This window comes from Meriones unguiculatus, chromosome 14 (assembly GCF_030254825.1).
Source record: "Meriones unguiculatus strain TT.TT164.6M chromosome 14, Bangor_MerUng_6.1, whole genome shotgun sequence".
Taxonomy (NCBI): Eukaryota; Metazoa; Chordata; class Mammalia; order Rodentia; family Muridae; genus Meriones; species Meriones unguiculatus.
The window spans coordinates 71,733,851-71,758,326 of NC_083361.1; positions in this window are offsets into that span (position 1 = coordinate 71,733,851).

The following is a 24,476-nucleotide window of genomic DNA, read 5'->3' on the forward strand; positions in this document are numbered from 1 at the left end:
AATAAAAAGATAATGATGGGGTGTAAAATTGGCCCTACTCTATATTATGGAAAGCAGGCTACTCAATCACATATGCAGTGTGCTTCCAATATCATGTGTGTATCTGGGTGCATATTGTATACTGAGAAAAAAAAAACAGATCACAGCACAAAGTAGGACCATTCCACTTTGAAAGCAAGAATAAGTGGCCAAAGTAATGAGAACACATAGCTGTCGAATATTCAACACGAAGAGGCTATATACTGAAGAAAGCTCAGGGAACATTGTTGAAGAGGATGGAAAGGAACACCGTGAAACACCACCTTCTAGACCTAATTTGGATATTGCGTCCATGAAGTCACAGAGGCATTAACACCTGCACAAGCCTGGGCCATCACTAGTTCCTCCAAGGTACAGAAGGGACTTATGAGACCCCATCCATATCTGAGGACCTATCAGGAGTAGATGGGCTGGGGGAGGAGGAGCCATATCCCTCAAACTGGTCAATTGTTGGAAGAAGTGACTTGGTGGGAGAAGAGGAGAATAAGGAAGGATAATAGTGAGGAGATAGAACCAAAGTACACTGTATATGTACAAAATTGTAAAAGAGTAAATAAAATGTCAAAAAGCACGTGTCTATATGTGTTATACAAAATCAAATGAATGTTTGTGACAGTCCTTTAATGATTAGCATTCTCTTCGGATTGGCAGGATAAAGATCTTCTCTCCCCCTATCTAACCTCTACAGTAGCACATCACTGTATTGAGGAGGGAGGAGCACAGCTTGAATGATTTCCTGAGCCTGAGGCTTCAGGGTGAGTCACACAAGGAAACCGAGGCTGTAAAAGACAGAACAGCCTTTCTGTCTGAGAAGGCAGCTTCAACCTAAGCTGGTACTTGTCAAAGGCCTCCTGTGGCAGCTGAAGCTACTTCTTGAATCTGCACAAGGCTGGGGCAGGGTCCTCACCGTGATGTGCTAAACCTCTCCAGAGAGAAAGCCAGATCCACAGCAGCCCTCCCTTCGGAGGGAGCCTCCTGTTCTGGAATCCTTTCAACATTTCACCACTGTGAGAACAGGGGCCATCCTTCACTGGTGGCCTCCTAGCCCTTTGTCTCTGGTCCTCCCAGATCTTCTTAGCCTAGAGTCCCACCAGAAACCTCTCCACTTCCCACCTGCCTGCATGCTTTCTGTCGACCATTTACATTCCAAGGCTTGATCCCTACCTCTGGGATGATAGCCCACAGCTTGAAGTTTATTCTTTGAAGACGTGAAGCATAAAAGAAAGGGTGAACTCACAGTATCTGTTGCTGAGTGAGCTGGTACAGAGCTTAAGAGCAGCCTACTCTTCAACACTGTGGACAAAGAGAAGCCAGAGACAAACAGGTGAGATAACCAGCGTGTCCCACTCTGCCTGATCCGTCAGGTTTGAGCACACGAGAGTCCCATGCTCATCCTGGGGAGCAAACAGAATCCTCTGGCAAGAATATAGCACATCCTCTATGGATTAATTAAACAAAGGCCCAGATATTAGGGGAGTCCTGCAAACATATTGTTATTTGTCTGGCAGCTAAAGAATTCGTTTCAGTATTTAAATATCACACAAAGCAGATACAGCATTTCCCCTGGCACTGTTCCGACTTCCCAGTCTCCAAGAATCAAATCCCTTTGAGGGGTTTATTCTCCTTATGATTTAGTCCTACTTTATGTATATGCCCATACAATGAGGCTGACCTTGGAGGCTACTATCTCAGTATTAGGGCGCCCTGTGTTTCGCTTGTGTGGCAGAAATAAACTTGGATTATATACACCAAATTCTACAAGTAATATATTTTTTTAAATTTTCTATTCATAAATACTTTCTAGTCCTTTCCATACTGGTTGCTAAGGGCCAAAAGACAAAGTCACATCCAAACCCTCAGGTAAAACAGACAACAGGACAGAGCCATGCTGGGTGCTCACATCATTCTTCTTAGTGTTGTTGTTATAATAATGATGATGATGATGATGATGCTTTTTGTTAGAAACAAGTTGCTCTGGCCAGGTGTGATGATGCACACCTGTCATCCTAGCACACAAGGGACTTAGAAGGATGGCATTTTAGGCAAACCTAGGCTATATAGTTAAATTGTGCCTAAGTAAAATGGATAAAAGGGAGCTGGAGAGACGACTCAGCAGTTAAGCACTTAACTTCCCCTCTGAAGGACTCAAGTTTAGTTTTCGGCATTAATATCAGGCAGCTAACAACTTTCTGTAACGGCAGCTCCAAAGGATCCAATACCCTCTTTTGACTTCTATAGGCACCTACACACACATGTAGACACATAATGATAAAATCTTAAACGAAAAAGAGGAAAACTCACGCAAAGACTATGGTTTACCTTGGTGGTAAAAGTGCTTGATTGGTGTGCCCAAGGTCCTTTTCCCAATCCCCAGCAACGAGAAAGGGAGAGAAGAGGGAGGGCAGACTAGAGGAGAGAGAATGAGACCTAAGAGAGGACAGAGAGAAAAGAGGAGCAAGGAGACCCACAGAGAATAGAGAGAAAGGGAGGGAGGAAGAGGTCTGGGAGGCACAGAGGTAGGACAGTCTAGGGACAAAATTTATCCTTTAAAGGCACGTCCCCAGTGACCTACTTCCTGCAAAAGACTCTGCCTCCTAATCGTCCACTCAGTTATGAATTCATCAGTGGACCAGTCCATTAAGTTAGAGCCCTTGTGATCCAGCCATCTCTCAACAACCCGTCAGCTGCCAACAGAGTCCTTGACACCTGAACTTTTTTCTCTGTTTGCTTCTCAGTTTTTCAGGACAGGATTTCTCGGTGTAGCCTTGACTGTCCTGGACTCACTGTGTAGACCAGGCTGGCCCTGAACTCACAGAGATCTGCCTGCCTCTGCCTCCCTGAGTGCTGGGATTAATGGGCATTCACGACCACGCCTGGCTAACACTTGAGCCTTTTAAAGCCAAACCACTGATGCCTTTCACAGTCTTCCCTGGGGGAAGAAAACGACCCTGGAGCACTGGCAAAGCATGAGACTAAACAAGTGTTCAAGCTCCACCTGCCACCTCTCATCAGGCATCTTGAAAAGTAAGACTACAGATTAGCTGTTGAGGTCTTTAGCCTCAGTTTCTCCTTGCTGCAACACCAGAATATCAAGTCTTCAGGGCTATCAGTAAGGATTCATCCTGTACACAAGCATAAATAAAGGTCCACAGTAGGTCCACAGAAATAGCTGCAGTGAGTAGTTAACACATGTGGTCAGAGTAGGATGAGGTAAAGATAAATAATGAGAGTGTACACGGCGCTCCACCTTCTTACACTGGATGACCTCTCCTGTGATCAATGACCACAGGACCCTATGCCAGGCAGTTTGATTCTGTGTGAGCAGAATCAAACCATGGTAGAAATTATCCCCCATCTCCCTGCTCCGGCTAAGAATTCTTGACAAGTCATAGCGTCACAACCATGCCTTCCTCCCCACTCTGCTAGTGACCGTCTCAGTAAATGGGCTGTTACTATCCACAGGGACACTAAGGAAGTACTAAATAAGCACACAGGAAGGATAGAAAAGATCTAAACTGAGAGAACTGGAGAGACCCTTCAGCCAACGAGCCCTGGAGACCAGGATGGGCTCCATCCCTGAGAATGGTGTGTGATGGTTCCGAGAGAAACCGCTTCCTGTTTTCTGCACCCAGATTCTGCAGGCACACCAGGCACCTTGAGAAGCAGCCTTTTTCCCGGGGCACACTGAATGAACTTCCCTTCCTAGGCCTACTTTAATATCCAAGTTTGCAAAACTCACAGAGAAAAAACTGCAACTAGAGGCTGTGTTCACTAAAGTTGATCGCAGGCATCACATTGTGATTCCAACTCAGAGAATCTTCTTAAAAAAAATCTTCCATGACAAAACAATTGTTTGAATTCTTCAGGAATCAGATAAGTGAGGTCAAGGTACCCAATGTGACTAAGATAGTTACCCAACTTCTTCTCCTCCTCAAACCCACCCCCATCCTGGGACAGTTCATATTTTCATTGGTCAGGAGTCTACAGGCTCTCCACACTCAATACAAATGAACCCAGCAAAGGGCAGACTCTATCAGCTCAGCAGAGAGCCATGGCAAAGGCAAGGATGGAACTAACTGCAGACCCCGAGACCCTTCAGCTCTTTCTTCCTCTTGTGGCTCCTTGCTGATGACTTCATTTCCCTCAGGCTGACTTTCCCAGGAACTATTGATTTCCTATCCTCACAATACTCTGGCCCTGGGAGAAACTGGCTTCCCTCCCCAGCTCCACCTAAAACTTTGATTTCCCTGGGCTTCATCAGGTTTTGGTCAGGGATCGGGATCTGCTATCATTCCACTAGAGGAGTCGGAGCAGACAAAGACAGTGGAGGGTCACTTTAACTTCCTCTGTCACAGCTTTTGATACACAGTCACTTCTCCCTGAAAGAGCAGTCCCCAAACTCTGCCTTTCTATGTCCCCAGAGTCTGGGTTGATAAACATCCACAATTGCTACATCTCTGTTCTACCCTTACAGATTTGTGAGTCTTTTTCAAATGTACTTAAATGTAAGCAATTGAATGTACTTTATGAAATACTGTGTCTAGAAGGTTGCATTTTAATCCAAGCAAATTGTTTCAGGTTATTATAGGATAACTCAAAGGCATTGCTGTCAGTCACTCGTTTAGTCAGCTCTCCTCTGATTCTAGATATATTCAGGGAACATCTCCCGGAGCATTTATGGTAATGTGTTGCACCATGTTACACAACCAAATTTCCTTAACCTCAGAAATCACAGACTCCCAAAAATAGTGTCAGAGGGAAAAGATGGAAGATTCAAAGCAGTATAAGTGCCAAACCTCAACCCTATCCCTTAGCCTTCCAAGCTGTACATAGAAAAGAGAAGGAGTCAGATGGCAAGGAGGCACTGTGGAAAGAGAAGCCTTGCCAACAGCCCTCTGTTTGGAGGGGAGTTAAGGCCAATGTTGGAAGCTTAGCTCCTAGTACAGTAGAGTTCAGAGTTGGGGCTTTTGTGAGGCGATTGCATCATAACAGCTCTGCCTTCTTTTGATGGCTCCAGTGCATGACTGTATTACTGGGAGACAGTGCAAATTGAGAGGTGGAAGCCTAGCTGGAGGAAGTGATTCCTTACAGTTCTGGAAGCTGGGAGGGCCAAAACCAAGGTGCTAATCTGGGATAAAGACATGTATTGAATTGGTGTGTTTTGTAGGTTCTTCCAAAAATAAGGTGCTACACAGTTTGGCCTATCTGTCTAACTCCCCCGCCCCGTGCTTCCTCTTGAAGCCAAATCCATTGTTAGAGATTCATCTCCATGAGGAAGACATTCTTGACTTCTTCTTCCTGACTTCCTCCCAAACCCTGGTTGCCTAAGATGCCAAAGATCAGAACTGACATGTGGCCTTATTCACAGGTGCCCACTGATGTGTCTGCAATGCCAGTTTTTAGTCACCTACATGTGTCCTCACCTACATTGTTCCTCAAAGCCCGAGCAGGGACTATGGTTTATTTAACTCTCTAGACTGCTGTGGAACAAATTACCTGAGCCATTGCAAAGGTCTCAGAGATGCTGGGGACAGAGATGTTGTACAAATGGATGGTGCCTAGAGATACTTCCAAAGTACATAGCTAGTAAGGAGCTTATATATTCTAGTCTGAGGAGCTCAGCAACCTTTCCCAGAATGGACCCCTGGACCATCTTTAGAAAGTAGCTGTGCTTTCTGCACTTAGCCTACATATTGACTAGGTGGCTAAAGCAAACCACAATATGGAACAACAGATGTGATAGGAGCCCACTCACATTTAAACATTTTTTAAAGCTTAGAATGATGGCATACACCTGTAATTCCAGCACTTGGGAGAAAGAGGAAAAGAAAAAAAAAAAAAAAAACCGAAGGCCAGTCTCAGCTGGACAGCAAATTGAAAGAAGATACATGAGACTTGTCAGAAGAAGAGGAGGAGGAGGAGGAAGGAGAGGGGAGGAAGAGGGGGAAGAGAGAAAACATTTGTTTAATTGCATTTTAAATTATAAAAGGAAACAAAGGCATTTTGTTTTAAATTTAGAAAATCAAAGTGGTAAAGAGTGGGCCACAGGGGGTGGAGGCTAGAGGGGCAGACCTCTTGCTTTGTGCTGTTGTGTATTTTAATGTTGGTGTTTTAATGCAAGCATGGATTCCTTTAAGAGTTTACCAATGTTCTAAAATCTTTCCTTTAGCTCTTGACGATAAATGGCCTTTCTCTTGCCAGGGGCTGACTTGACTGCTTTTAATCTTGGGGGCCCAGGCAGGTAGCTGCCTTCTACCTGGAGATGGTACCCAGCGTCAGAAAGACATGACAGTGTGCCCTTTAGGCCAGTCACCCCATTCTCTAGGAAGATGTGAGACATACCCATTCTCTGATACTCTCCCTCCATGGGCCTTTTTCTATATGAGATGTGGAATGCCAAAATGAAGGAGGGAACTGTGGGGGAGAGGATCTAGGACTGCTTGGCCATTATTCACTCTTGGTTTAGACAGAGCCTCAAGGGTGTCTGGTGGCTCATGTGACTCCTGGGCACTGTCACTGGGTACACGGATGTATCTAGGCTCAAGCTCTCAATGAGCACATGAGACACACCTGGCCTTGTCCTCTTTATACCAATTACCTGAAAAGGTTTATAGGCACAGTAGATGGTGTCATGTCTCTAATATTCAGTGTCAGCTTGGTAGAAGCCCTGTGCTAGGTGTCTTCTCTGCCCCCTTACACATGTCCCTCTCTTTGTCCCCTTCTCTGTGCCCAGGGGACTGCCCTGTATATTCTGTCAATCTCTCTCTGACCCTAGAGTTTCCCTCTGGGTGTGATCAATGTAAAGCCCATGGAGAGAGAAAGAGAGGGGAGGAAGCTGAGCATTTGTCCTGTTGACTGTAGGTATTTAGGTAGTGGCTGTTTCCTTTGAACAATTTTCTGTTTTTCCAAGACTTCATCAGATAATCTCCCCCCAGATCATTTGCTTCCTGTGTGAACCTGGCCAGGTAAGGTGTACCTCTATGAGAACACCCAGCAGGCTGTTTATCTCTTGGCTTTACATAAAGACCAAAGGCATGTGTGAAAATGTCCATTCCATGACTGAAAATTCTAGAAGATGCCAGACAGAGTAGCATAAATCTATAATTTTTGCAGTTCAGAGGAGGCGACAGGAGGATCAGAATACATGAGACTCTGTCACAACACCTAGAAAAGGAAGGCAGAGGAAGAGGAAACAGAAGAATAGAAAACAAAGACAAGGAAAAATTCTAGGTGTATGTGCAGGCTGCTGTGATTTCAATCTTCATGTCCTGGGTGTTAAAGGCTTGATTTCTAATCTATGGCACCAAGCCTTTAATACATGGGAGGCATCAGAAACTTTAAAAGGTAGGACCTACTAAGAGATCTTCGGGTGTACAGTGAGACTCAGATCATGATAGCAGCCTTGCTCTGCCACTGGGATACCTAGCTTCATCACCCACCCAAAGCAAGCGGGACAAATGATCATGCCCTCATCCTCCAAAACTGTAGTTTAGGATGCCCTTCTCTCTTGAGAAGCTGATGGTCTGAGGCACTAATGAGCTGAGGCGGTGGAGAGTCCACTGGCACGCATACTCACCTCCAAACATTGCCGAATCTTCTCCTTCCCAAGGCCCTGGAGAGAATGCATTGGCAGTATAGCAAGAGGGATGAGAACAGACCAGTCTGTTCAGCTGTCCACATATCCTGCATCTTGGACATGTCTTTCTTGCTGAGGAAAACTTATGGGCCCTCAGTCTTTCACTTTTGTATGCCTTTAGGTCAATTGTTTTCTACAGCCTCCTCGTCCTTATTATCCAAACAAATGCTGGTGTTGCCAGATGTGGGCTACTTGTCACTGCTGTAGAAACCTCCCAGCTGAAGCCTGACAAGAGTGTGGTTGTTGCTGTAAGGACAAAGGACCCTCCCATTGCCTTCCAACAAGCTCACTTTTTCCTTGTTGAGAGCGCTTCCCCAACCCCTCATCGGGGGCTTTCTGGTGGTCTAATTAAGCATCTCTACCTAAGGCTAAACCCAGGAAGCTCAGATCTTGCACTTCTGCCACTGACTGGAGAAGGGATTCTTTCTGGAAGTTGGAAGTTTCCATCAGCTTTTCCTTTATGAAACATGTGGCGTTCTGCTCGTGAGCTGGTGAGCCCATGTAAAGTGTTTCAAAGATAGCATTTGAAGAGAGGAATTCAAATTTCTTGTTCTGAAGAAATTCTGCACCTCAAAATGAAGAAGTCTGAATTCTAGCCCGATTCTATCACAGTTTTTCTTAGCAGCTTTTGTGGTGTTGGGGTGTGTGTGTGTGTGTGTGTAGGTACATATACACATGTGTGCACAGGCCTCTATTATTTTCTGCCGTGTTTTTTACACAGGGTCTAAACCTGGAGCTTGCTAGCTGACAAGATTGCCTGGCCACAAAGTCACAGAGATCCTGCTATCCCCACCTAGGCCTAGGTTACAGACAAATGCATAGAAAGCACTCTTCTCACTGAGCAACCTCAAGCCCTTGCAACTCTGGAGACTTTCTTTGCTTTTTGAAGCTTCAATGTTCCCTTCTGTAACAATAGCCCTTAAAAATTCCAGTCTTAGCAACAAGAGCTCTAATGCAATTACATAGAGAACACTAGATTCTTTTGGCTGAACAGTCTTATCTCAAAAAAACCTATCCTGGAACAGCGGAGTGAGCAGATCATTCAGACCATACATTTCTATGCTCTTCTCTCTACACAAAGTCAGTAACAGGAGAACAGCTGCAAGTTTGTCCCATAGACTTTCAAGGCTCCCCTATTCATTAATTCTTCATAGTCAAATTGGCTCTTGACTGTCAGAGGAAGCTGAATTATTAATTATTCTCATTGTATTATTATTATTATAGTACTTTGTTATTATTATTATTATCATAGGTGCTTGTGAGCTATATCCACCAAGTGTACAACTTGATCATAGGGTCTGTACTCTGCCAGAACACTAAAAAGTCCTCCTAAGTGGGTGTGCTCACAGGATACTGGGTAGGATGTAGCAAGGGAGAAGACAGGCCTTTCCTTGATACAGAAGGCATGGCGTCACTGAAGGCTAGAGAGACAGGGCTCTTCAGGCCAAGGATGGGTGGGTTTGCCTTCTTTCACAGGAAATGGGTGAAACCTCATTTTGAATTATTCCTTAGACGTTTTGTACTGTAGAGGAAATGTCTTCTGATAGCACGAAGCTATTGGTTTCCTGTTGTGAACTGGGAATTTCTGGCTTGCTCAAGAATAGACAGGAAGGGAAAAAGAAGTTGTCTCTTGAAAGTCCTTGTTTAATGAAAGTGTCAGTTCAAGGGTTTCCAGAACACTCCCAATGGCCACAAGAGAGGGTGAGATTCTGAGAGAGGTCAGGGTAGAAAAGAAGGTCTTGTGGACAAATAAGCTTGTGACACATTAGTTCTAAGAGCACTTGCTAAGCAATTCTATATTCTGAGAATTGTACTGTGATAACCAGGTAGACCAGATGGCTTGAGCAGTCTTCTCCTTCCAGAAACAGGCAAGTGATGGAAAGTGATACAAAAAAAATAAAATAAAATAAAATAAGTTTTTGTAATATAAAGCTGAGATGGAGCTATGCTTAAAGTACTAAGTAGCATATAATATACTTCAGATTAGAAGATTAGATTAATCTTTTCTGTGCACATATGCCTGGAGGGGGGGAGGATGCGGAATATCACGAATCCTGCTCTATCTTTCTTTCACCTTAGTTCTTTGAGTCAGAGTCTCTCTCTGAACCTAGAGCTTGTCATTTCTGCTAGGCTTGCTGGCCAACCAGCCCCAGAGATCTCATATCTCTGCTACACCCCTCATATAGCCCCACCCTTCTCCCCTGCCCTTGTGTTTCAGGCATGCTCAGCCACACCTGACTTTTACATGAGTGCTAGGGATCTAGATTCAGGTTTCTCCATCCAGTGCTCTTACACACTGACCCATCTCCCTAGTACCACTGAAGTGGTCTTTACATGTTTGGGTTTTTTTCCCTTTATTTATTTATAATGATGCTGAGAATCAAAAGCAGAGATTAAAGTTTCCTAGAGTGAGACAGTGAATACTGAGCACTGTATGTGTTCTGAATGCTTACTACCCCTGTCCTCACCTAGTGTCTGTCACACTCACTCTAAGAAATAGGTCTCTGGAATTCAGAAGGTAATCATTTACTGAAGATCACAATATGTAAGACAGAGAACCAGAAGCTAGCATCCCTCTTTCATTTACTCCCCTCTCCTCCATCTCAGACTCCCTTCTCCAATGTATTTTTGGGATGACCAGGTTTGCTATCCACTTTTAATTTGGATGAGTCCTGACCCACTGTCTCCTCAAGTTGTGCCAAGAGGAGTTGTATCCACATGAGTCCCAACTTACTGAAGAGTTTGACTCCGGGGAATTACAAAAACAAAGAAATTTCCAAGGACCCAAATTAGTCACCATCCAATTTCTATTTTCTCTAAAAAATGTTTAAAAACTGTTGTAAGTCAATGGTTTGCCAGAACACCCTAATTCCTGGGTTGCATGTCCATTCTGAATCTGTCCTTCTCTTCTTCCACATGTGTAGCTCTGGTTTACTATGCAGAGGAACAATTGGCTCCTCCTGTAATTGAATTCACCGCTTCCAGCAGTGAAACACAGAACCTATGGAGAAAGGCCTTAACTGCTATGCTTACACTGCCTTGCAATACATCTCTTTGCTTCTTTGTGCCTATATGTCTGTGCACACATCAGATTGGTGAATGGGAAACACCATATCACATTATAAATATTGACAACTCAAGCTTTTTTTCTTAGCACTTGATGTTTACACACAGACATATATTCTTCCCTGTGTTTGTAAGAGTATGAATAGAGTTTACCAAGAACCAAAGTCCCTCCTGTGAACTAGAGATTCAGACTGAAATTAATAGAATGTGATAGTGTTAGAAAAGTGGCTATTAGTCCACTGGGGACACTGTTTATAGTACATTCTGTGAGTTGGCCCTCACTACACATAACTCCAGTTCTCCTTTCTTGAGTCTTTCTCTGTCATAGTGACTGGGAGAGAAATGCTTGTTTCTTTAGTCTCCCGTCTAGTTAGAAATGGCTATGAAACACAGAACACAGTTTATGTGATACCGTGCTTGGAATAAACACAAGTCCGTGAAGAGGTGTTCTGGAAAAGCTTCCTATGACATGAAGGGAAGAACAAATGCACATGGAGCCTTTTGCTTCATGTCTGGAATGCAGACATGTTGGGGCCAAGGGCTATGAGCAAGAGGTAATATATACTATTCCTGTGCTCTGGATGACAGTGCTGAGAGTATTCCCCTGTGAACTGCTTGCTTTACATTTCCTTTCTTTCTTCCATGCTGGGAATAAAACCAGGGTCTTGTGTATGCCGGAAAAGCTCTCTACTACTGAGCTACATCCTCCACTTTGGTTATTTTGAGGCAGTGTCTTGCTATGTACCCTGAAACTCATGATACATCTGCTTTTTCCTTCAAATCTCTCGAATAACAGGTGTGTCTTTGGGACATGAGGGCAGGTCTTTCAAACAGGAAGATAAGGAATGACTGAGTCTGGAAAGATTAATCTGCCAGAACACAGGATGGATGAGAAAGGAAATAGGGAGAACAGATGATGCTAAGATTGCTGGACTCTTACCGAGAAATAATGAAATGGGGAATGAGACTACAAAGCTCAAATAAAGGAAAAGACTTGAGGCACAAGTGTTGCAGTCTAACCTAAAGGGTCAATGAAACACACACAAACACACCCCATTTTGAAAATGCAAAAATTCCATAAATATAGATGCTATAAAAATGTAGGCAGAGAGACAGGCATTAATAGATATTAAACTATTTTCCCTTCACTCTGCTCAGCCTTGGGCTGTTGGTCTTTGATTCAGGAATAGATGTCTTGCACCTAGGAGATAACGATTGAGTGCATGCCTCACTTGTATAAAGCCCTGGGTCCAATTACCATGACTAGATAAACCTGGTGTGGTCATGAACACCTATAATCAAAGAACAGGAGGTAGATACAGAAAAACCAGAAGTTCGAAGTCTTCTTTGACTACAAGTAAGTTAAAACTCTGTCTAGGCTACATGATATCCTGTCACAATAACACATGAATGTCCTCTAAGAGATAGTCCAACATCACCCTGATGTAGAAAGGCCAAGCCACGAGCCCTCAGGTCCATGAAGGGTCTTACCTGAGAAGTTTCCTTGTCCAACTCTAAGTAGTGACCGCCTGGCTAAAGTTTTGCATTGTGACTTTCTATCTAGTTGGGTCATGGGAGAAGAGCATCCTGCTCATTACCTCCATTACCTCTACCTGTGGGTTCTCAGCCTCCCTCACTCTCAAACCTCCAAGAAAATAGGTTGCCCCAAAGTACAAGGTGGGAGGTGATTCATTCAGCAGGTCTCTCTGAATCTAGCCTAATCTACATTGTGGGTTTCAAGCCATCCAAAGCTACATAGTGAGATTTTTTCTTTAAAACAAAACAAAAAAAAAATCATTTCAGAATTTTAGCATTCAACCTGAATTTCACAAAACATGAATACCCCATGAGATTTTTATTGTTGTTGTTGCTTTTTTTTTGGGGGGGGCGGTGTTTCAAGACAGGGTTTCTCTGTGTAGCCTTGGCTGGCCTGGCACTCACAGTGATCTGCCTGCCTCTGCCTCCCCAAGTGCTGGGATTACAGGAGAGCATCACATGCCTAGGTGGATACCCCATGAAATGTTAATAGTTGTTTTTAAGTTTCTATATCAAACTTAGATGAAGTTAAAGATAGTTTTGTTATAAATTATCTCAGAGATTTTAACAGGCTAACATTTATCGTGCATATCACATACAATAAATGAAGGGTATGGCATTTGCAAAAGCCCTGGTTCGGCCCACCGGGATTCTTTACCCTTGTTGGGCAGCAGCTGGGGCATTCTGTGGCTGAGCGCCCCTTGCCAAACAACAGCAGATCCCTCCCTCTCTCTATCGTTCTCTTGTTCTCTTCTTGCTACCCAATTGCTAAACCTGGCTAGGGAAGGAAAAGGATTGTGTTCCAGAGTGAACGACCCTCTTCCATTTATGCACAAAGAGGAGGAAGACCCCAGCTCCCAGGGCTTCCAGTGAGCTTCATCTGTGGAGACAGACCATGGAGTACAACTGGCAGGACAGGGGCCATCCATCATGTCACTCCTGGACAGATGCCTCTGTCCACCAAGTCCCACCCAGGTTGCTGAGGCTTCAAAGCAAAGAAGAAAATGGGCAGGAAGTAGAGGAAGCTATAAATGTGGCTGGAGACACACACACACAAAGAGGGAGCCAGACAGACGAACAGACAGACTACCCTTGTGACTACCCTTCTAGTTCATCTGTCCTTTTCCTCCTCCCTAGGGTTCTTACCTCCTCTCTCTCTTTTGCCTCTGCTCAGCCTTAAGTTAATTGATTCCATTTCCTCTAATGAAGCTGTCTTCCTAAGCCCAAGAAACACCTTATCTCATCTTTAGGATTTGCTTTGAAGTACTTTAGGGGAGCAAATAAGTAAGTGTTTAGCCTGACTGAGGTTGGGTTATTGGGGTTCATACCCATTAGGAGTAACATTTTAAAAACCACACACCTAGCAGGCATAGTAATAAACAAACTTGGCCTTCAGGGCTCTTAAAACAGACTCCCAGACAAACCCAGCCATAAAACAAACAGAAAGGGAGCACACGCCAACAAAACAGAAAGTCCAAATATAAAGTCTTAGCAGTAATTACAGAGTTGTAAAGTTCAAAGTGCCGAGGAGTGATTAATAAGCGACTTACCCCACTTCCCATCTCAGAACTGAACCCTGTCTGCACAGCCTCCAGACACAGCCCTCCTCGGCATACCCCCACTGTGAAGGGCACAAAGCCCCCTCCTTACACAGACTCACTGCAGTCCTGAGCCCTAATGATGTCTGAATATAAAGAAACAAACCATGCAAACTCACAGACAACATTAACTTTTATTCAAGATAGGCTCTTCACTGAACCTGTAGGCCAGCAATTCAGTGGACTGCCTGGCCAACAAGCCCCAAAGCTGCTCCTCCCTCTACCCCACTGGTGCTAGCATAGCATCCAGGCTTGAACCCAGATCTGGCTGAGATTCCCCAGGCCCTCTTGTTTTAGTTTTGAGAATTCTCCGTAATATATTAAGTGGTTGGTCTGGGTTTTGGTCAATGTTTACCATCTGCAAAAGGGCCCAGTTTACATTTTGTTCTAGGAGCTAAAAAGTCGGCTTAGCTGTTAAAAACATTGGATGCTCTTCAGAAGACCCAAGTTTGATTGCCATCTCCCACACGGTAGCTTACAACCATTCATAATGCCACTTCTGGAGGATATGATGCATTTTTCTGGCCTCCACAGGTATTGCACACATGCAGTGCACAGACATACATGCAGGCAAGACACCAAGACACATAATATAAAAATAATAAATCTTTTTTTACAAGTTTTATTCTAAGTGAACTTCAACATGTAAATAAAATATAAATAATTAGGTTCTCTTTCTTCTTTCCTTCCTTTCTTTTAAAAGGCAGGGTCTCACTGTGTATCACTTGGCCTTGAACTTGCTATGTAGACAAGCCTGGCGTGGAACTCACAGAGATCCACCTGCCTCTGCCTCTTCAGTGTTGGGTGTAAAGCCATGTAACTTCAGGACCAACAATAATTTCATTCTTAAATGACTTCTCTTGTAAGTTTATTTTGCCCATACTTCTGAAGTTATTAAAGTTTTAAACTACACGAAGAGCTTTGGAACATTGCCATACCTTGTAAATATGACCAGATGTTCCATATAGTGTTGGGGAGCTGAGGCAGGACTTGAAAGATCTGGAATGTTTCCCAGGCCAAGCCTAGGATGCTGCAAGATGCATCACACACCAGGATCCTGTCACAACTGTGTCTGGGTCTGCTTGCTCGATTCCCTCCACCCCACCCACCCAACATCCAGACTCCCATGATGCCTGGGGACAACGTGGGAATATGAGGTGACCAAGGCACTCAAGTTTCACCTCTCGTCCATCTTTTCTTTTTTCCTTTGAACATCGAATGGGCTTTCTTTCTACACTCAGCTCTCTGCTATTTAAACTTGACCTTACAGGCAGAAAAACCACAGAGAAGCTTTAATCAACAGGGAAAGTGTCAGGTTTGAGCTAACATGTTTTGTCTGGTTTTCATTTCATATGAATATTCTTCAAATCTATGAGGACAGTCCTTCCAATCTCCTGTGCTCATCCTCTGAAAATTAGTTTGTGTATCCTGGCCAAGAGACATGTTTGATATGTGTTGATGTTGAGACCATTCTGACCAGTAGATGGAGAATGACAACTATGGTGTCTCCCCCCCACACTGTGTGCAGAAATACTTTTGCTCCTATCCTCTGTCCAGCATTTTTTTCCTTTTTTCCTACCTAGCAGCTCTTCTACCAGTTGAAGAGTCCCATGACATCATGGTTATTATGGTCTAGTTACAGTTTGCATGTGTTCTTCAAAGATTGGTTTGGAAACTTGATTCCCACTGTAATGGGGTTAGGAGCTCATGGGACCTTTAAAAGGTAGAACATCAGGAGAAGTCATTCCTGACCCTTCCCTGCTCTCAGGCTTCTTAGCTCATCAAGATCTGTTCTTCAGTTTAATACAACTACCGTAAGGTTTCCAGCTGATGTCTGCAGTATACCTTTGGATCTCCAGAGCTATAAGCAAAATAAATCTCTTTTCTTTATTAAATTACCCAGTATCTGGCATTTTGTTATAGTCACAGATTGTGGACAAATGCAGTGGTGAGGATTGTTATATTTGGAGTCAGAGTGATTGTATATCCAAATCAAGCAGGAAATAGAGCAGAGATTGAGCCTTGTGCAAAGTCTGCAAAATTAGAATATGAAAAAAAAAGGAATTGCCAAATATGATGGCTATTCTTGGTGTCAACTTGAATACATCTGGAACTAACTAAAACTCAAAAGTGGAGGGTACATCTGCAAGGAATTTTTGTTTAATTTGAAGTGAAAAGATGTACTTCTAATCTGGATCCACAAGCAGTAGGAAGAGAGAACATGAGGACTGGCTTGGGCTTCTGAAACCTGAAAGTCCACCCCCAGTGACATACTTCCTCCAACAAGGCCACACCCCCCAATTCCTGTCAAGTAGGACCACTCCCTAATGACCAAGCATTCCAATATATGAGCCTATGGGAGCCAGTCTTCTTCAAACCACCACCCCAAAGAAAAAGACTAGAAACTCCCTGGTCCAGGACAACTAAAAATGGCTCATGCTGTTGAGGCATGCACAGAGGCACTCCAGAGCGCCTGAGAATAACCCGTGGCTCGTTATTGGATAAAATACGCAGTGAATATTGAAAATGCTAATGAGATATGTGATGCATGAAATTTTATGTAGAAATATGTGTAACAGATACAGTGTGATTGCAAAAGCCTGTGCTATGCAAATGAACTCCAGTACCCTGCTGTATAATGTAAAAGCTCCAATCTTTCACACTGCAACACATGCCATTTTTTTCACTCTGTTCAGCTCCCATCTCTCCCAGAAGTGTACAACCCCTTGATAAACTATCTCAGCGTCTGTTGGCATCCATGGGTTTCTGCTCAATTCCTTGCTCAGGGACACAACCTGAAAGCCCTCCTGGAGACGACTTCTAAACCCTGATATCAGCTAATATCATCATTAAAAAAAATACATAGTCACAACTGTAGAAGTTGTCTGCTGGGGCTACTCTGCTCAGTAGGAGGTGATGAGTTGATGAGTGCCAACTAAGCTAACCCACCCTCTTCACTGACTAGCATTCAATAAGTCCTTAACAAAAATAAGCTGGAAAAATTAAGTCCAGTAGACTCCCAGTATCTGCCTTATTCCCATTTGCTCATAAGCCATCAATTTAATAGACTCATTTGTTGGAGGGGTGGGTCAGAAAACCAGACTATTCCAGAAATGTGCCAGGAGTTAAAATTAATTCACCATTGAGAGGTCCCCAGTTCCCCCCTTTTCCTCCCTTTAACAAGACAGCTCAACTCCACTGACAGGCTCTAGCATGACCCCTCCCTTTCCCATTGCCCTCAACTTCCAGAAGATTACTAACCCTGCTTCTGCTTTCACAGCTGCGCTTCCTCTTAGGACCTTGGAATTTAATTCATCCCAGTTTTGAGACATGAATCTGATTGAAAAACTCAGACTCCCTCCCTATCACTTCACATTTCTGTTTTCATTCATTCAATGAATGTTCCTGAGTTGCAGAACCCTGCTGGTGCCATGTTAAATGCTGGCAAGATAGAGCACTAAGACTGCCTAAGGTCTTAAACAGGGTTTCCTGCGTGAGTCAGTTGTTCAGGCTCCCTCACACTAGCTCCCTCTTTATCCTCTGGTAATTTCACAAGGCTTCCTCAGAAGGACCAGTTCATCTTTTTCTTGTTCTTGTTCTATGCAAATCCTGAAGCGCCTTCAGATGAGTTCAGCACTTTCCCTAAGCCTCTGCTCCTTTGTAGTTCAGTTTCTGTATTCAGCCTTTCTTTTGTGTTTTATACAGAATTAACTCCTGTGCCCAGATAAAGCTTCTGTGAAGCCCCATTAAACTCCTTGAAGAAAAGGCCTCTCAGCTCCAGGCTTTACAGGGAACACTGAGATGGACTTCTGTGAGTAAGAAGTTTATGAGAAGACCATGAGCAGACAGACAGTGTGGCAGAGTTCTGAGCTATGCTAGAGGCAGACAGCATCCTGGAGGAAGTTCAACAGAGCCTCCTTCTCTTCTTAGAGCTCTCTGAGGAAGGATAGTTTCACAGCACAAGCCTGCAGCCAGGCTCTCTAGCTTTCCTGTAGGAAATAGGGAAGCTGGTGGGTGCAGGATGGGCGGCCACCAATACTTTCTGCTGTAAACTCATTTCTCCAGGTGAGAAATCCTGGCGCCTAGGTAGCTGTTAGAGATTCACAGAGAAATGTTCTCAGTAGAGTGCCTGTGGGTGGGTATCTGTGGGAGGGGAAGGGCTGCTGCAGGCTGGTCTGGAGTCTAGCATTGCATTTACGGGCCACCTTCTGTCTCCCCCTCTGAAGATCATTGGTCCACATAAGGCAGTTTTGGCTACCGTAACAAATGCTTAGAGCAACAAGACACAATTGTTTAATTTTTGATCAGTGACTCAGCAAAATAGGACAGGGCTTATTGTCCTATCCTGTACCACAAGGCTTTCTTAGTCAGTGCAGTGGGGAAAGAGCCTTCTGATGAGTTCAGCATTTTCCAGAGGCCTCATTCCCATTCACAAACCATTGGTCAGAATTTGCTGTGCCCACACATTTGGAGAAGGACAATGTGTGAGCACAAGATGTTCATTCCATAGGCTGAGTCACCGTCCCACAATATAGAGCCCTGGAGCCCTCTAGCTCTATTATCAAGCCTCCCTCCCTCCCCCTCTCCCTATGTGCTCGCACACGTGTGTGGGGGGTAAGTGTGCATATGCGTATGCACATGCATGTGTGTACATGGGCTTGTGGAGCTCAGAGGACCTCCTCTGCACCGCGGGTTTCCTCAAGTGCCTCACGTTTTTCTCTGAGGTGAGGTCTCTCATGGGTCTAGAATTTTACCAAGTAGGTTAGGCTAGCTGGTCAGAGAGCTTCCAGGTATCATCTATCTTGATGGGAACATCTCCCCACAGCTCAGATTACACCTGTGCCCCATGGTGTCCACGTTTCTGTGGGGGTTCAAGGGTCTGAACTCAGACCCTCATGCTTGTGAGGCAAACATTTTACTGAGCCATCCTCATGTCTATTTCCAAAACTCTCTTTTGTCTTTTTTCTTTCTTTCTTCCCCACCCTACCTCTCCTTCCTCCTCTTTCTTCTTTTGTTTTCTTTGACAAGAAGTCATGTAGTCCACGCTGGCTTCTAATTCTCTATGTAGCTGAAAGTGACCTTGAACTACTGACTGACCTGCTTCCATTCCTCAAGTGATGATATTACTGGCCTATGCCAACATGTCAGGAGGTAACCTATCCCTTTTTAAAGCATATGCTCCATGTCCAAGGTTCTGCCAACCTTTCTCTTCTTCATTTATTAGCACCATTGTTGAGAAACTTTTGCCATTCTAACTTTATGCTTAACATTTGAGTAACCTAAGTAAAATATGATTGAGGAAAGTAGCACGAGGATAAAGGTAAGATTACAATGTGGACCTACAAAGAAGAAAGGCAGCCAGCAAATAAGTGACAACTCCTGCAGAGCAACAGAAGATACAAAGGAAGGAGTCTGGCCTTCTGCTCCAAGTGGGGTACCTGTTCAAGCTGCCTCTACCACCCTTGGAGTTCTTAGATATGCTGACTCAGCCCTACTGAGACCCTCAGTCAGACGGCACCCAGGGAGTGTCTAGTTATAGTGTAGGAAACCATGTATGCATGCAGGACAGAAGAGGGCACCAGATCTTATTATAGATGGTTATGAGCCTCCATGTGGGTGCTGGGAATTGACCTCAGTACCTCTGGAAGAGCATCCAGTGCTCTTAAACCCTGAACCATCTCTCCTTCCCAGGAACCCCATATCTTAAAGGCAGAATTCCTGGAGCATGCAGAGACCGAGTGGACAGTGAGGTGATACAGAAGCAAAACCCAATGAATTTTCAACCACATTGCTAGATGTGAAAAGAAACTTTGCACTAATGAGAAACAATAGCTGAAAACTACTCATGTGAGACTAATCTGGAGTGGATATTCTCGTTAGCTTTTTAATTTAGTCTTAGATATTAGCCCAAAGGATGAATACGGAGTCAAGTATGGTGGTTACAAACCTATCATCACAGCTCGGAGGAGGCTGAAACAGAGGTTCCTGAGTTAGAGGACCGCCTGTGACACAGCAAACCTTATCTCACAGAGCAGGAGGAGAAGGAAGGAAGGAAGGGAATGGCTTCCCAAGGTCCAGCTGCATTTGTTGTCCTTTACATATTCTTTATGCAAAGGTATTTTTGTCTACTACAGGGGACAGAATCAATCCACCCCACAGGCCTTCTTGCTGACAATGATGAGGCTTTAGCCTTGGTTTTGTCACTCCAAAATCCCAAAACTTCTCATTGCTAACTCCTCAGCTTGCTTTCCCTATACTGTGCTGACAGCTCTTGTGTCTATACCACAGCCCTTCTTCATTTTAAGAGAGGTTGCAAGCTCGTGGCAGCGTAGGACAAATTAGAGAAGAGAGGGGGATAGATAACTAAGCCCTGAGCATCTATGCTAGTCACTTTTCTCGTTGCTGTCTCCAAACGGCTGACAGAAGCAACCTAATGTCAGATTTATTTGGGCTCACAGTCTGAGTAGGCACAGGCCATTACAGGGTGGAAGGCCTGGCAGAGTTTGTAGTGGTGGGAGCATACAGCTGGAACTTCTCCCTTCTGGAAAGACCAGGAAGCAGAGAACAGGAAATAGTGCTATCTCACTTCCTCCCTGTCTCCTTTTCATTCAGTGTTAGACCGCAGCCCGTGGAATGATACTGCTTGCACTTAGGGCATTCAGTGCCATCCAGTCTTCCTTCCTCAGCTAATCCTCTCTGGAAATATCTTAAAGTCACTCTTACAATGTATCTTTTAAACGATTTCAAATCTAGTCAAATAGAAGAAGAAGCACCATCTCTCTGAGATTTGACTTTTCCTAAGTCCCAGCTACCCCTTGCTTTTAAAATTTTTATTTTTATTTTTTTATTCCACACCTTCTAGGACACTGTGAACCAGTTCCCTTTTATACTCCTAACTCAAACCAAGTTTCTTTGGCTGGAACCAAGAGATTAAGCCATTCTCCACAGCCTCGCCTGTCTCTTTATACTACTGTGGGTGAAACCATGATTTACCAACTACTATGCTATACCACTGTGGTTTTATTTTTTTCATTTACTTTATTAATCATATTGAGGACAAAGCTCAGGGCCTCAGCTATGCTAGACAAGTGCTCTATTGGTGGGCTTTGCCTGCATCCCTGGGTTACAGCAAATATACAAAGTGATGTAAAGCTGTGTGTATCTGTATTGTAAGGCTGGTACTGTAAGGTCCATACATGTCATGGTACAGTATGCTCAGGAAAACAACTCAAGGGTGAGAGCTGAGATTACCTGAGGGCTCGGTTTCTATGAGCAGCTCTGCACACTCACATTCACCAGCTTTGGAGCAATTCTGCCCGTACCCTTCTAAAGACAAACAACAGAACATCCCCGACCCATGCGAAGCCTGATGACATGGGAAAATGAACCCATTTCATCACTTCTGCAGCTAGGTGAGTCCAAGGCAAGGAGGAAGCTTCCTCAGAGAACCTGACTGTGCCAACACCATGAACTCTCTCAAACTTTAGCTTCCACTAGATATGGATGGTGGCTCTGGCTTGCAATCCCGGTGCTGGGGAGGTAGATGCAGGAAGCTACTTGGGATTTATTGAACAATCAGCCTAAATCCCCTGTTTGCTACAGAACTGAGTGTAGCTATTATCCCATTGAGAAAACACAAAACTGATGCTTGGTACGGCAGGTTACGTGCTCAAGATCACCAGTTAATAAATGATGCTTCTAGGAGTTAAAGCTAGATCTGCCAGACACTTCACTTTGTGTGCAGCTGTGATTCTCAAATTGAAACTTGCATAGAGTCATGTGGGTTTTCCCTGGGTACAGGCAAATTCTGACTCAACAGCTATAGACTCTAGATGGGAACTGGGAGTTTATATATATATATATATATATATATATATATATATATATATTATGTGTGTGAGTTTTTTGCCTACATGTACGTTTGTGCACCATGCACATGCCTGGTGCCCACAGAGGTTAGGAGGAGTCAGAGCTCCTGAAACTGGAATTACAGGTGGTTGTGAGCTACTATGTGTGTCCTGGGAACTAAACCTGGGTCCTCTGGAAGAGCGACAAGTATTCTTTACCACTGAGCTTTCTTTTCAGTCTCTTCTTTTTCTCTTTTGATTCAGGGTGTCATGTAGCTCAGGCTGGTCTTTGACTTACAATGTAGCTAAGGATGACCTTGAACTTAGCTTCCTCTCTTTCTCTCCTGACCCTCCTGGGATTACAGAAATGCACTACCACTCCTATTTTTAAATTTTAATTGCATGTTTATGTTTATGTGTGGGTATGAACATGTGTGTGCAGGTATCAGCAGTGAGCCCAGAAGAGAGCTTTGTAACACCCAGAGTTGGAATTACAGGTAGTTTTGAGCTACCTAATATGGTGTTTGGAACTAAACTCAAGTTCTCTGCAAGAGCAGTACATACTCTTAACCAGGGAGCCATCTCTCCAGACCCAGAATCCACATTTCTAACAAACTCCCTGGGGATGTGATAGCTACAGTCTCCGAACACACAGCAGGTGACTTTAGATGACGTCTTAGCCTTGATCATGTGAGTCCTCTGAGCATTAAAAGGGACCTCAGGAGGAAGCTTGATTTTTGGAATCGGTAGACTTTGAGCTAATTTTATGTCGCTCTTGTGGGGTAGGGGGGCCTCACAGTAACATCTGGGCTACATAAGTATTCAGCTCTACAGAGCCCAGCTTTGTTTTTTAAGATAAAAAAAGAGAGAGAGAGAGAGAGAGAGAGACTGAAAACTCCTTTTTTTGGTCTGCTGGCAGAAGCTTCCCTGAGAGAGAAGACATCTTCCCCTGCCCCCTGTTCTTTCAGTGTTACTCTACATTGACCAGCCAGTCATTTCGCCCTGGTCACGCGTGGGCCAAGCCATTAGCCATCACCTAGCTGTAGCAGGAGCTGTCTGATCTCCCTGCCCTTCCCCCACTGTAGGTTTTCCGAGAGGTCAAAATAATAATTACACGAATTTCCATGATAAATGGAACTTTAAGCAAGGGATTCACATAGCAGGACACGTCATAAATCCAGGGAAAGGTCCAAATTTTCAGGAAAACAATTTTTTTTAATTCTTTTTGCACGTATTTGAGAAAGGGGGCAGGGAGGATAAAGCGACTTGGCCTGGGAGATTCCTCATTGAGTCAAGGAAACCTAAAATGACTGTTGGCAGTTCTTTGCTGGGACGGGGTGTGGTTCCCTTTCTGACAGCTCCAATAAACTGCTCAAGGATGAAAGTGACCTTGAGCTGTGTCTCCAAAGCTAGGAAGACTTTCTACAGCTTTTCCCTGGACCTTACTTGGAGCTCATCTCTATCCTATCAAGAGCTGCAGCCCTCAGAGGCACCCACCCCTTAAATCTTAGCTACCAAAACCCATAGACACCTTGGCAGTGTCACATAAACCGTCAAAGTCCGTGCATGGTCTGTGACCCACGAGTCTACCCTCCAGTGCATGCTCAAGAGCCATGCACTAGAGACATGCATTCTCCAGGGTGCTCAGGGGAGCTCTGTTCCCAGCAGTGCTGAACTGAGAACAACTGGAGTTGTTCTCAGAGAAAAATGGACGGGGCTGCAGTTACACAATGGGATATTCTAGAGTGTTGGGAACTGCAGTAAACTGGTCCAGATATGACGCAATCATTGCTGCCTTGAATCAAAGCAACTGCGATCACTCAGATCCTCCCTCACAAGACTGAGCCTGCTAACCTTCCTTCCTGAAAGGTTAGATCTTTGGGCCCTCACCTGAGAGTCCAGTCACAGCTCCCACCTGTCGCTGCCAGCGTATATACTGTCCTGGCTGCATGAGTTGTTTTGCTTGTGTTTGGTGAGGGCGCTGTGGAAGGCAGAAGGTTGAACTGGGTCGGGGGAGTCCAATGATGCAGCTCTCCTAGATCATCATCCATGGTGGGATGGGTAGTTTTTGGTGATACAGATATCTTTGAGTCACCATGTGCCTGTATGTGAACCCAGTGAGTTCATTGGTTTGCCAGGCTGACCTCACTTGGTAACATTTCTTGGGTCTATAATTATCTTATCTGGATGAACAAGAAAAAGCATGCCTTGGGGATGGATGAACTCAACTTGGATGAGTTCTATAATGTACTGAATGATGGACAAATGTAATCAAAGATGTGTGGGTAAGATGGCTTAGTGGATAAAGACAATTGTTATCAAACCTTAAAGCCTGAGTTCCACACAGTGGAGAGAGAGAACCAACTCTCTCTATCCAAGTTGTTCTCTGAATTCAAGTTGTCCTCTGAATTCCATGAGAGTGTACTCATTCAGACACACATATACCACCAAGACCAAATAAATTCAAATTTTTTACGTGAGCAAAGGTGTCAGAAGTCAGAATAGTGGGATCTTGTGAAGGGAAGAACACTGGAGAAAGGTGCCTGAGATCTAGCTGTGCTCAGGCCCCTAATCTGGGTTCTCATGGTGTGAGTGAATGCTGTGTGCATCAGGTGAATACCTATGCTTATAGGTCTGCTGTAGGAACCAGACCTTCAAGTCCACCCCGAGTATCACACGGAGCGGACGTGATGGTGTAAGCCTGCAATCCTAGCACTGAGGAGATTGAGAGCGAAGACCAGAGCCTCTGAGTCA